Source organism: Engystomops pustulosus, chromosome 2, assembly GCF_040894005.1.
Source record: "Engystomops pustulosus chromosome 2, aEngPut4.maternal, whole genome shotgun sequence".
NCBI lineage: Eukaryota > Metazoa > Chordata > Amphibia > Anura > Leptodactylidae > Engystomops > Engystomops pustulosus.
This window is the reverse complement of record NC_092412.1, coordinates 53,333,621-53,348,148: the sequence shown is the minus strand read 5'-3', so window position 1 is coordinate 53,348,148 and position 14,528 is coordinate 53,333,621. Positions and strand designations below refer to the sequence as shown.

The 14,528-nt window shown below is 41.8% G+C and overlaps 1 protein-coding gene across 1 annotated transcript in view; it reads left to right on the top strand.

The window, feature by feature from the left end:
* The first annotated feature begins 260 nt into the window (after positions 1 to 260).
* MAP3K12 (mitogen-activated protein kinase kinase kinase 12) overlaps positions 261 to 14,528 on the top strand; it is a 90,644-nt gene continuing 76,376 nt past the window's right edge. Inside the window, exon 1 of the mRNA XM_072134629.1 lies at positions 261 to 571. The gene's annotated coding sequence lies outside the window, so the exon portion shown is untranslated. The remainder of the gene's footprint in view (positions 572 to 14,528) is intronic.

The following is a 14,528-nucleotide window of genomic DNA, read 5'->3' as shown; positions in this document are numbered from 1 at the left end:
CGCTGTATAAATAAAGGAATTATTATTATTCAGTGATTTTGGTGATCGGTGAAGCTGAATTGTCTATAGAGGCTTTACAAAGTGTCTAACATCCATAGGTGCTGGCTACTAAGATTCATCCCCCTTCTGTATTACCGCTGTCCTTGGTGCTGAAGAGGGTTAAGCTAAAGCCAGTGTGGTGCTGAGATCAGGGCGTGACTGACCTCCATGGGGATGCGATGAGGAATAGGAGGATCTTAGTCTACAACCCTCCTCTCTCTCCATCAACACAAGATTCAGCCTCCTACATTCACCCACCCCCACAGCATCAAAGCAGTGCACCATTGGGCTCTGTCAGTCTTTTCAAGGGGGAGAATTAAAGGGTCTCTGGGCTCATCATCCCCATCCCCCTCATACTTTACTCAAGTCCTCTATCTCCCAGAGACTACAATTAGCCAGATGGGGACTATGCAGAAGCTGTGACAGGAGGCCCTGGGGACAGTAGGCTCCTGCACTATTGTGTAAGGCTAAGAAACGAGGAGAAGAGCAGGAAAGACAGACTACGACGTCGCTGTAGACTGCTGTGATTAAGGTAATGGATAATATGTTTTCATGCTGCATCTTGCAAAATGCAATACAGTAGCTTGCACGTATAATCTGCAGTAATGTATTCAGTATGTCTGCCTCCTCCTGTCATCATCTCCTCTTATATATAGCCTCTATGCAACACGCCAGAGCTGGTTGGATCTAGATTTAGCAATGTTTCATCTGATATTTCATATACTTTGTATACGTGCTGCAGAATCCAGGTGTATTGTGTGGGAGTCTCTGATATTTAGCATTAGGCCTTTTCCCTAAAGATGACTGTGTATGTCTGCCATAGGAACAGGCGGACAGTGCAGATACATATTTCCTGACATTGGCACACAATACACATATACTTGATATCTGACATTAGCATTGATATACACAGGTACAAGGAGAGATGGATCTGGATTTGTAATGCATGAAACACATGATATGAAAAGCAGGAATATATACAGTATATATCAAATACAATGTTACATCTACAAGACAATATGGAATAATTGATTTAGATCCAGATACTCATCATAGCCAGGTACAGGGATACAACAAAATGGACTCAAGCTTTGATTAGATGCACCAAAATGGAAGGAGAGCAGCATTAAACCGAACAGATGGGCAGCATGGTGGATGTAGAAGGATGCCTGACAATCTCAGATAATACAGACAGAAGTCTACGAATGGGGCTTTTTGTACGTGCATCTATGGAAATGAAACTAGGAAGGAAGATGAAGGTAAAACAGTTGCAGATATGGGCAAGTTATATTCTTTTGGAGTGGCAACTGTTATAGTTCCATCGGCAACACAACAGGCAATGATAAAGTAAAACTCTGTATCATCTTATTTTCTTCATCATTTAAAATATACATTATAGACATTGTATCTATTTTAGTTCCATACTGTAATTCTATGTTCAGGCAGGAAGGGGCAGTATAGTCTCATCCTAGAATGGGGGGTGTGGTATCCCAGGAGTTGTACATGCAAGCTTCTTGTTTGCCTATGTTATACCTTTGTGTACAAATACTTATGTATGGAACGTGGAAGCTTTGTAGCAACGTGTACGTGTTTGTGTTTATGCGTGATTGATTATTAGAAAGCAGCAATGAGTCTATGGAGGTTTGATAATGGTTGTCACATTGTGTCATGTGTTGGCCACAGCTGGCATAAGGGGTGTGTGTGTCAGCTGCCCCTGCGAAAGAGGGCGTCTTGCACCTGAGCCGTGGGGCCACCATGAATCTTATGTTTATTGTTTTTAGACTTGATATAACATTTGTTATTTTGGGTTTACTTTACATGATGGAATTATTTGAGCACTGTAATGCAGTATGTATATTGGGCAGCACTGCTTTTAATGCTGCAGTATCTGGAGGCGGCAGTACCGCATGTTACTTTCCCATTGTATGGCTTTGTTCTGTAGCCACTATATGGATCTGCATGAATCTTCTATTTAGGACCGTGTAACAGGGTCATTATACAGTGTATAACAATGGACTGCATATGGGATGATCCTGGCGAGAGTGTCACTGACATATGCTGGTGTTTAAGAAAAATGCTATTCGTTATGAAATTCATTGGAATTTTAGAAGAAAGTAATTTGTTTTGCTGTCCATATAATTAAACAAAAGTTCTATTCACAGCCATCAGGTAGACATTGAGAGACTGTCTCATTGGAAAGTGTCTTAAACTTTTATGAATCACCAGAAAACTTTACTAGTTTGGTAGGTGCCCCAGACTAGATAAACAGGCAATCCTCCCAAAACACTGCCACACTTGTCCATGGATTGTATCTGGTATTGCAGCTCAGCCTAATAACTCCCAGTAGATATCCCAGAGTCAACTCATCAACAGATGTGGCATTATTTGCAGAAGATGGGACCTTTATTCTTCCAAGGATCCATTAATCTTTGTCTCTAAACTGCAGCATGTTATAGCTCCATTTTTATACATGACTTACCGTAGCTTGTACTAGTCCAGGGGACGGTAACCTTCCATTTTCATACAGTATTAAGAGGCAGGGTCCCAGAGAAAATCAAAGCCTACCACCCCCTTGCCTAATAAAATGTCATTTACACTACTGGGGGATATTTCTTTTTAATTGGTGGACAGATTTAAAGATGTATGCGCACAGGCTCTTCAAAAATGTATACGCACAGGCTCTTCAAAAATGTATGCGCACAGGCTCTTCAAAAACATATGCGCACAGGCTATTCAAAAATATATATGTACACCTCCTGTCACTAAGAATGATACACTTTTGAATGGTTAAACCGTGGGGTCTGGGCTACATGAAAATGTTTTCCCCAATTCCTATCTCATTTTATTGTGGTACCAGAGTAAAGTTTACTTTATAGCTAAAAGTCTAATGAAGTTGGTTCCAGTTCAGTGCTGCAGTTTAAGGACCTATGGAAAGGTTGCTTTATACATGTGTGTCAGAAGTCAACACACTTGTATGATTAGTAGAGGGCTGGAGTTGCTTCTCCATTTTATATCTATGGCATCAAACTTAGTGGTTATGTACCCTACAAATGCCTTGGACCCTAGGTAACCACCCATGTTATAATCCGCTAATGCTCATTCTCCAATTGTTAGCGTTCCCAGTGATAAGACCATGACTATCCTGTAGATCCTATAATAAATTGTAGCATTCTCTGACACATGCTATATTTGTCAGGCATTCCTAGAAGCATTGGTGTGGCATTCATCATTCCTTGTACACCAGTTTTCAGCTACACAAGGAATAAAAAAGTTGAAGGAATTGCAAGTTTTTCCCCATTACGCTACCTACATTCCAAGTTGGCATGATGGTGCATGGAGGGCCAGTGTAAAGGATGGGTCAGGGCATGCCCTGGTTTTGCGCATTTATAATATTTACTTTTTTAGGTTATAGCAAAAATCTATGCGAAAAAGGATATTTCATAGAATTCATCTGGGCACACAACCGAGCAGGCCCAGCGCCAGCACCCGGCCAACCCGGGCAAGTGCCGGGGCCCCGGGGTACTGGAGGGGCCCACTCGGGCCCCCGGATCAATTGTACCAGTGTCGCTATAAGACACTGGTACAATTGATCACCATCCGGATCGATCACTTTTCTGCCTCTATGCTGCGCTGGTCGGGAGCGCAGTATAGAGGCAGAATCTAAAACTCACCTGTCCCGGTTCCCACGATGCAGCGCTCCGCAGGGTATGCGACGGCTCTGAAGCCGGCGCACATGATGACGTCATCGGATCACGTGTGCCGGCTTCAGAGCCGGCGCGAATGGGGGGCCCAGGCCGAAGACAGCTGCAGGCGCTGCTCCAGGGGAACCAGGAAAGGGGAATTCTTTTTTCTTTCCCGGAGGGTGGGGGGGTTCAGTGTGTCTGCAGGGAGAGGGGGAGGGGCCCACTAAGGCTCTGTCGCCCAGGGGCCCACTAAAACCTGGAGCCGGCCCTGCAACCGAGGATGGAGGCTCAAAGTATCAAAGCCTGGGATATCAAGACTGGCACACAATGAGGGAGATTCACTATGACTTCTCCACCAGTTTTCTGGCTTCTCCAACAAGCACCCTACTTAGGGCATGCCAGAGGGGAAAGCAAGGAGCTGGGTGGGCGAAGGGTAGGCAGGGGTGTGAACAACCAGCACACCAGGAGAAACTTTACCAAATAACACCACCAGTTAAAAACTGGTCTACAGGCCTGAATTGGAGAAGTTTGCTCCCATATTTACTAATAGACCGGAGCCTCTTAGTATATATGGGTACCGAAGCGCCAGCGGGGGTAGGTTTAAGATTGGCATTCAAAATGCCATTTTAAATGAGTTCCCCCCCTTTGTGTCCAACCTAGATAAATCCCCCCCCCCACTTACTAGGCACCATATGGCGGCATATAAAAGTAATTTCTTCTTGTCTGCAAAAGAAACCCTAATAATGAGTTTTTATTAAAGTGCATTTTATGTTTTATTATGTGTATTACTGTCAGCCTGCTTGGCAGATCTGGAAGCATACACTCTGCGACTGTGTACAATGCTGATGGTGTAGCATTCTTGTTATTTTGATGTGAACTGATGACGGTATGTCTAGCTTTATATTTACGTGTATACGAGGCTAGTGGTATGTCTCTGTGGAGATAATAATTTATGTGGATTTATATGTCTAAAGGCTAAAATGCTGAGCACTCACAGGAGTGGATCAATGAAAATTGATTATTAGTAAGAAAACATTAAGTGACAGATAATATGAAAGACTAGAAGGGCTTAAAACTGCCAGGAGGGGTAGACTCTCCCCCTGCGAGATGAGGTAACACCAGCCAGGATCTCTTGTAAGCTGGGGATCATGAGGGGGGGTACATAATAAATCGATTACTCCCAGCATGGCTTTGTTCTTATTTTCTTGCACTGTATAGGCTGTTATATACGTAAATTGTCTTACTGCTTAACCTAAATCATTTAAAGTAGATGAAGAAGAGCTGTTTTTATCACTAGACACATTTACGCATATCACTGAATTGGCAAATTTTTATGCAGTCCTATACATAGTGATATGTAAGCTGAGCTATGGGACATCTTACAAACCTGGTTCTCTGACAGATAGTATAATCATCAGTGATTAAACTCTTGCATTCTGGGATGTGGAGTTTGCTTGAGGGCCACAGACATGACTTCAAAGCTACGTTTTAATAAACGGAATATTGGAAAATTCTGTTTAAACTATTTTTTTTTGTATTCAAGGTTTGTCTCTCACCACCTAATAGTAATACAGGCAGTCCCCTACTTAAGGACACCCGACTTAAAGAATACCCCTAGTTAAAGACGGACCCCTCTGCCCACTGTGACCTCTGGTGAAGCTCTCTGAATGCTTTACTATAGTCCCAGACTGCAATGATCAGCTGTAAAGTGTCTATAATGAAGCTTTATTGATAATTCTTGGTCCCATTACAGCTAAAAATGTGAAACTCCAATTGTCACTGGGGCAAAACATTTTTTTTTGTCTGGAACTACAATTATAAAAGATACAGTTCTGACTAACATACAAATTCAACTTAAGAACAAACCTATGGAACCTATCTTGTACATAACCCGAGGACTGCCTGTAATAATCTTTATTTATATAGCACTTAACATATCATTGGTTACATAAGGAAGGAATATATACTGTATATGTACTGTATATGCTATCGATATGAAATTCTCATCAGATGTCTGCAACAACCCATCTAATTCACAGCAAAAGCTCTTCTATGGTAAGCATGCATACAACCCATGGCAGCTTCTGGAGCTCTTGGCTCTTGGACAACTCTTCTTTTCACTCCTTCGTCTGGGGGGTCCTGCTCTTGGCCAGATAATGGAAATTCTTCCTATTTTCGTATTATTGCTCCATCAGTAGTAGTTCACTAGTTCAGAAAATCTTCTGTAACCAATGTCCTCATTATGTTCTGCAATACGTCTGCAAAGGTATTAAGACAGCTCACTGGTTTTCTGTTCAATAAACTTTTATTAAAAGTAATTAGTGTCAACATACATAGACTTGTTATTGAGTCACAGTGAGATTTCAGAATATAAGCTTTCAAGGCATATACACACATAACTTTGGCTTGTCTAGCATTACATTCGCAGTACAAAATGAATTCCGCACTTCTCAAGCCGCTAATTATACCTAGATAATACTTGTCTCCTTTAGTGCAATGAGCAAGGAAACCGGAAAGAAACAGCTCACTGGTTTTACCCATCATGAGATGCTTTTTGTAGGCATCAGTTGAACCAGCTGTTATTATTCTTACTAAGTGGCTGGATTGCTTTCTAATTACTGACAGATTTTAGCCAGTGTCATGACTTTCCATGGCTTTTTGCACCTCAGTTTCTTTATTTGTTCAATACCTTTTCCTTGTGTCATTTCTCATTCTTACACATTACTTCAATAGTGAGCATATATGGTCTGATTTCTTGTGGATTGGATGAAAATCTGACCATTTTTAGAAATTTATTGGGGCAGATTTATCAAGCTATCTGAAAGTCAGAATATTTCTAGTTGCCCATGGCAACCAATCACAGCTCCACTTTAAACTATTCATGATCACTGGTAAAATGAAAGCTGAGCCGTGATTGGTTGCCATGGGCAACTAGAAATATTCCGACTTTCAGATAGCTTGATAAATCTGCCCCATCGACTTGAAAGATTAGTTACATTTTCAAAATTTGTTTCGTCAGACATAAAAAAATAATGAAGAGGGGTGGAGTAGACAGAGAGGGTTAGTTTAAAGAGGTAGTGTTTTAAGGCACATGATTTAGGAGACGTTTGAAACTTTGAAAGGTTTTTGAGATTGATTGTCTGGAATAGCACATTCACAGGAATTGATGCAACTTGTCAGAAGACTTCAGACTTCTGATACGGGCAGTCCCCGGGTTATGTACAAGATAGGTTCTGTAGGTTTGTTCTCTAGTTGAATTTGTATGTAAGTCGGAACTGTATATTTTATAATTGTAACTCCAGCCAAAATTTTTCTGGCCCCTGTGACAACTGGATTTTAAAATGTTGGGTTGTCATCAAAACCAAAGTTAACAATAAAGCTTAATTGAAGACACCCGTGATAACTATTATAACTGGTTATTGTAGCCTCAGGCTGAAGTACAGTAAATTACCAACATCCAGAGGTATGTTTGTAACTAGGGGCCGTCTGTAAGTTGAGTGTACTTAAAAAGGGGACTGCCTGTACAGCACTATGGCACTATGTAGAGCTGTGAAGGTCAAATTGATCAATTTTTTAAATTGTATTTAGAAGTTATCATTATAGTGACTGGCAAAAACCATTGGTCTAACCTTTAGACTTTAATATAAGCCAGCTGCAGGATACAGTAAATTGTAAATTGGCATTTAGTAATAGAAGTGTTTTAGAGGATTCCATGGTAAGGAAAGGGCAGATTCTAAAAATGCTTTTGAGGGCCATGCAGCATGAGCAGGCAAGTGATTAAATCAAGGGTCTAAAGACTGCGTGCCTGCTTTAACAGAGCTACTTATTTTTGAGAAGGAACAACCTCCCATCATTGTGTACCAGGCACACCTCTCTACTTTTAGCAGTGGCTTAAAGGGGTTGTCCAACATTAATAAAAATTTTACTGGGGACCTGGGGAAGGCGGACTGTGAAAAAAAATAAACCTATACTTACCTCTCTCATTGTTCTCGGTGTTCCGCACCACTGTCAGTCGCTGGTGACGGAAGTTGTCAGAAGACAGCCTCAAGCCCACCAGTAAAGTTTTTATTACTGTGGGGCAATCTCTTTAAACTTACTACAGCTTTTTCAAGTGAATGGGGCTGAGTTGCAACATTAGTAAATGCTGCTAGAGTAAGCTAACCCCTTTAAATGGCCGAAGGTTGCCAAGAGATCAATCCCCACTAATCTAATATTGACAACCTATCACAAGTCCTAGATAGTATAAAAGGTTACATATGATGTGTACATGCATGTGATTTACGTCTGAACACCCTCCTGGCTAGTCAGATCTTCCAAGAAGTCTTATATTGGTGTCCAACTAAATTTCCTTCATTTCTTCTACTCTGAGTACAATCCTTATACTGTCTAGCTAAATTTCTAGTTGTAATAACATGTTTAAAGGGTTATGTTTACAGCAAATGTAACAACTGTGATATTGGGGCTGAACATGGCGCCTTCTGAGGAATTTAAATGAGCAGCCGGAATGGAGAAGAGGCTGTTCAAAGATTTCTCTGTTTTTAATTAAATTTTCATAGACCTGAAGGAAGAGAGTCTTGTATGTTCTTCTGGAAGGGTTGATTTCAGACATGCATACATGGCAAAAATATTTCCAAAATGAAACATATAGGTAGCATGTAACCACTATAGCCAAAGGGTCTATATAAATAAAGATTAATAAAATTGATCCTGTCAGGGTCGCTAGGGAGAATGCTGGGACTTCTGGTTCTTCTGCTGGTGCTAGCAGCGTTCTCCGACCCCCGGCGCGTATCCGCGCAAACTTCACCTCTCGTCAGGGGCAGCGGCTGCTAAGATCTTGCGCTGTCTAGGAGTTGTGTTCGGAACTGCTGGGACTTGTGGTACCTCTGCATGATGCCTGGTTGTTCTGCACCATGAGGGGTTAATTCCCAGAAGCTATCCAGCTCCTATCAGGTTCTGGATGTGGAGTTCTGGCTGCATAAATTGCAGCTTCACTAGTCACCTGTGCCAGTGTTTGAAATCCCTTCATCACTCGCTCGCTGCATTAGGTTGACTTGCTCTGTATATGTGTTGTTGTGACCTCGGCTAGTTTTTGACCCTGTACCCTCTCCGGCTAGTTTACCATTCTTTTGTGTTTTATGTTTGTCACTCTGTTTGTGTTTCCCTTCCCACACTTATCCAGTGTATTTCGAGTCTTCAAGTAGTCGCCCCACGGTTTAGCGTGGGGGGGCTATAGGAAGGGACAGAGGTTGGGGCAAGCTCAGGGCACACTATCCCCTGTCTTCAGTGTTACCCAACCCTAACAGATCCGTTGTCAATGTAGCTGAATGCTACAATTATTAGCGCAATTCACATAAGCCAGTCATTTTATTATGTGTGTGTCTGAATGTGACATGTAACAATTCCCCCTCTGATTTTAGCAATTCTAAAAAATTTTAATTGCGTCCCCCGTCTTTTTACAGTGTTTTATGTCGGTGCTCCGGGGCAAAGTATTGTAATTTTTTTAGGAGCCAGGCTGCTTGTGGCCTCTAGTGAAGCTGTCATTATGTCAGTGACAAATGTCGACTAGTAATGAAGTGGCCAATAAAAGACTTGTTAACACAGGAATTAATAAAGCTCCTCAACCCATGGCTCCTGTGGGGTATTGAGAACTAATTTGCAAGTCTAATTTAAAGGGTATGTCCCACCTCTGAAACTGATTTACAACAATAAATAAATAATGTACAACCGAATGAAGCTTTGATTGAAAATCCATTACATAGCTAGAATGTTGACTTTTTTAGTCTTCATGGCTGCAGACTACAGAGAAACCATGTGTATTCTAGTTATACCCTATTCAACTTGTCCCTGCTGTTCATTAAAAAGCTTAAAGATTAAGCTATTTTAATAGTTTACAGCTCGTGTAAGTCATTCATCTAACTTTCTTACATTTCTCTCTGTGAGGACCCTTTCTCACACACGTATATGGCGGCCATATGTCAGCTATAGAAGTGTGTTGTGTACAGCACAGTACGGTGAGCACACATGTCGTGTCAGCATACCGTGACATTGCCAGAAAAAAGATAGAGATTCCTCTATCTTTTGCCGTACCTACACCTTGGCTGCATGTCTCCCTATGAAGAGGGGAGGGGTGAGGAGCGCTCACCTTTCCAGTCATAAGTATGCTACGCCTGGGTCCCGACTCGCACATAGCATACGTGTGTGTGAATGGAGGCTTGTTGAGACTTACAGTAGGATGCTCCTCAGAAAGAACATTTACTTCAGAAGGCACTGGCATAACATATATAACACTCTGCCAGGACTTCAGTTGTAGTATAAGGTGATAGGAGAAGGAGGAGGCGCTTATGGACATAGGAATGCCCCTTAAAGAGTCATAGTTCTTTTATTGCAATAGTTGGTAAATAAAAGGAATTCTTTCATAAAGCCAACCACTGGTTTCAAACAATTTTAGGGAACATAGTACGGGTGATCCCCGACTTAAGAACACCAGACTTACAGACGACCCCTAGTTACAAACGGACCTCTGGATGTTGGTAATGTACTGTAATTTAGCCTTAGGCTACAATAAACAACTATAACAGTTATTAAAGGCGTCTGTAATTAACCTTTATTATTAATCCTGGTTCTTATGACAATCCAACATCTTTAAAATCCAATTGTCACAGAGACCAAAAAAATTTTGACTGGGGTTACAATTACAAAATAGACAGTTCCAACTTACATACAAATTCAACTTAAGAACAAACCTACAGAACCTATCTTGTACGTAACCTGGGGACTGCCTGTATAAAGTAATACCCCAAGTAATACCCCAAAGTAATAGTGGGTATCTGGGGTGATTAGTGGGGTAGAATCTGATTTGGAATCCCAGTGAAAATAAACTTTATGTACCAAATGTCCTGTGAGCCATTTACCAATATCCCAGTGTACAGAGTGTATATGTATACTGTACATTTACAGTGTAAACAACATAGATTATGTATTCTGACATTGTTATACTCGCAGGATAATGTTCTCACAAGTTTTTTCCTACTTTCTATTCCTAATTTATGCAGGGAGAAATTCTTCTCCTGTAAATGGGAAATCTTGAGCTCCATAGCCAGTGAAAACAACCATCATCTAATAATACCAGAGCGGCTGCATGCTTAGGTTTTCATTTTCTTTTATAAATTTCATTAAAATGAATGTCACAGGAATAAACACTAAAACCATAAAAAGACCCCTATCACAGGGGGTCACACATGCACATCACACAGTCACACATGCACGTTACTAGACCATTCACTGTTATGGTACTTCCAGCAGAGATACTCAACTATTTTCAGAAGTCCTATAGAAGTCCTGCGTGGCATGCAATCATCTGACAGCCCATTTAAAGCCCAGCACTAATCCCGTGGATTAGGATATTTGCTTATAGTGTAATAACTCCTTTAATTGATTGTATGTGTAATGTGTTTAGCTCACCTGCATTTGATGTTATTGTACAGATGTACCTTTTTATAGACATATGTAGCTATTTCTATCCCCAGATTCACCCATAAAGTATTCATTCTTTTGATAAGTTTCCTAGAAGTCCCATAATGCCTTGTATGTACCTTCTGACTGGCCCTGCCACCAGTGTCTCAATGCATTGTGCACTCTCCTTTCACCTTGTACCATATACCTAATAGGTCTGCCTACAGTGAACTCAGTTCAGCAGTAAGTACAGACGGTCCCCTACTTAAGAACACCCGACTTACAGACGACCCCTAGTTACAAACGGACTGGTAATTGGTAATTTACTGTACTTTAGCCTAAGGCTACAATAAACAGCTATTACAGTTATCACAGGTGTTTGCAATTAAGATATTGGGGCAAATTTACTTACCCGGTCCATTCGCGTTCCAGCGGCGGCTTCTCCGCTCTGGATTCGGGTCCGGCCGGGATTTAATAAGGTAGTTCTTCCGCCGTCCACCAGGTGGCGCTGCTGCGCTGAAAGTAAACTCATCGCGCCGGAATGCACCGAGCTGGACCAGGTGAAGGTAAGCGGTCCTTATGCGACACATTTTCGGTTTTTAAATGCGGCGGTTTTTCCGAATACGTCGGGTTTTCGTTCGGCCACGCCCCCCGATTTCCGTCGCGCGCATGCCAGCGCCGATGCGCCACAATCCGATCGCGTGCGCCAAAATCCCGGGGCAATTTAAGTACAAGCGGCGCAAAACGGAAATATTCGGGTAACACGTCGGGAAAACGCGAATCGGGCCCTTAATAAATGACCCCCATTATGTTATTCCTGGTTCTGACAACCCAACATTTTTAAAAATCCAATTGTCACAGAGACCAAAAATAATTTGTCTGGGGTAACAATAATAAAGTATACGGTTCCAACTTACATATAAATTCAACTTAAGAACAAACCTACAGAACCTATCTTGTCCATAACCCAAGGACTGCCTGTATACACTGAGGCGTCTCTAGGCTTCTCTTACTGCTAATATAGAAAAGGAAGATGGTTATTATATATTGCTTACCCAAAACTGTGAGGTTACCAGGAAAATCCATCAGTATAGGGCAAAAAGGTTGTTATTATTGCTAGCTAATAATTAATATTGTTACTGCCCCATCCCTGTTACAGTTGTGGTTATATGGCAAAAACTTGGAATAACCTGTATGACCTGTTAACTAGCCAAAGCAGTTCCCTACACAGTACAGATGAGATACAATGACATTGAAACAGTGCTGTCTAAAGTTGGATATCTATTCCTGCTTAAAAAACATTACAGGTTGGATTTGTTAACCAAAGTTATGTCTCAAGGCTTTTTGAAAGTCGGGCACCAGAATTACCCAGATTTCTCAGCAGCGCATCAATGTTCTTTAAAGGAAACCTACCACTTGTAGTGGCAGGTTTCTGATGGAAATACCGGGCACCAGCTCAGGGTGAGCTGGTGCCGGAGCTTATTTTTGTTAGCGTTTTAAACCGCGGTATCGCGGTTTAAAACACTTTTTAAACTTTATAGCCGGCGCAGGCAGGTATGCGCTCGGCGCTTACCGTGCGCGCGGCTACATAGGAAGTGAATGAGAGCCGCGCGCATGGTAAGCGCCGAGCGCGTACCTGCCTGCGCCGGCTATAAAGTTTTAAAAAGCGTTTTAAACCGCGATTTAAAACACTAACGAAAATAAGCTCACCCTGAGCTGGTGCCCGGTATTTCCATCAGAAACCTGCCACTACAAGTGGTAGGTTTCCTTTAAGACTCTGTGTGCCTACAAGGGCAATCCCCTGAAAGAGTCTGATTCACCTTCCTGACTCATAGCATTATGAGAGGAACCATTATGTGATAATATGCATTTAGAGGACAAACTTAAAGTAGAACATTGGATGAACAGCAGTTCTTGATAGTAAATTTCTATTAAACAGAATAAGTAGAGCTATCAAAATCAAGCATGGATAAACAAGGGACACTTACTCATAGATCCTGGCACTTTTAAACACTAATGACCGTATAAAGTTCTGGTGGATGTATCCAGAGCCCCTCAGTGCTGCAGATGCACAGGCTGTTACAATGAGCAGAACATATATCACCCTCCTCCTGCTATCTACCTCTTCCCTCTGCCTGTATACAGGGGGAGGGGAGACCTGCTTTGCTCATTGTAACAGTGAGTGAAAACACATCACTGAGGGGCTCTGAAAGCATCCCCCGGAGGAGCCCATCAGAGTAATTAGCATAATTTTAAAAGTTTATTTTAGAAGGAAGAGGAGTTCATGGTTAACACATATACGAGGATTACCCCAGTCACGGTGCCTGGATCTATGAGTAAGTGTCCCTGGTTTGTCATGCTTGATTTTGATGGTAGATTTCAAAATATCATATCACATCTCAACCCTCCTCCCTGGCCACTCCCATAGGACTAGGAATGAAGAACTGCATACAGATAGGTAAACTTTGATCTAACATATCTTTTTTCGGAAAAAAAATCCAACTCTTTGGTAATATGTACACTATTCTCTATGGGGAAATGGTGGAGGCAGAAAAAGGGCTTCTGATGACAGGTTCCCTTTAATAGACAGTCCTGGGCAGACCTGTTTCTTTCTCTGAATATAAACATAGAACATAGTCGACCACGTGAAAGCTGATATATTTAAATTAGTGAGAAACAGAAAAGTACAGTGTATTACCTACTAAAATAAAAAAAACATTTTCCACAAAATCTTTGTTGTCAGTACCTTAGACATGAGAAATCTCTCTATATTGTATTAACGCAAATACATGAATTGCATACTGTACACACATATATATATATACACTCACCGGCCACTTTATTAGGTACACCTGTCCAACTGCTCGTTAACACTTAATTTCTAATCAGCCAATCACATGGCGGCAACTCAGTGCATTTAGGCATGTAGACATGGTCAAGACAATCTCCTGCAGTTCAAACCGAGCATCAGTATGGGGAAGAAAGGTGATTTGAGTGCCTTTGAACGTGGCATGGTTGTTGGTGCCAGAAGGGCTGGTCTGAGTATTTCAGAAACTGCTGATTTACTGGGATTTTCACGCACAACCATCTCTAGGGTTTACAGAGAATGGTCCGAAAAAGAAAAAACATCCAGTGAGAGGCATTTCTGTGGGTGGAAATGCCTTGTTGATGCCAGAGGTCAGAGGAGAATGGGCAGACTGGTTCGAGCTGATAGAAAGGCAACAGTGACTCAAATCGCCACCCGTTACAACCAAGGTAGGCAGAAGAGCATCTCTGAACGCACAGTATGTCGAACTTTGAGGCAGATGGGCTACAGCAGCAGAAGAGCACACCGGGTGCCACTCCTTTCAGCTA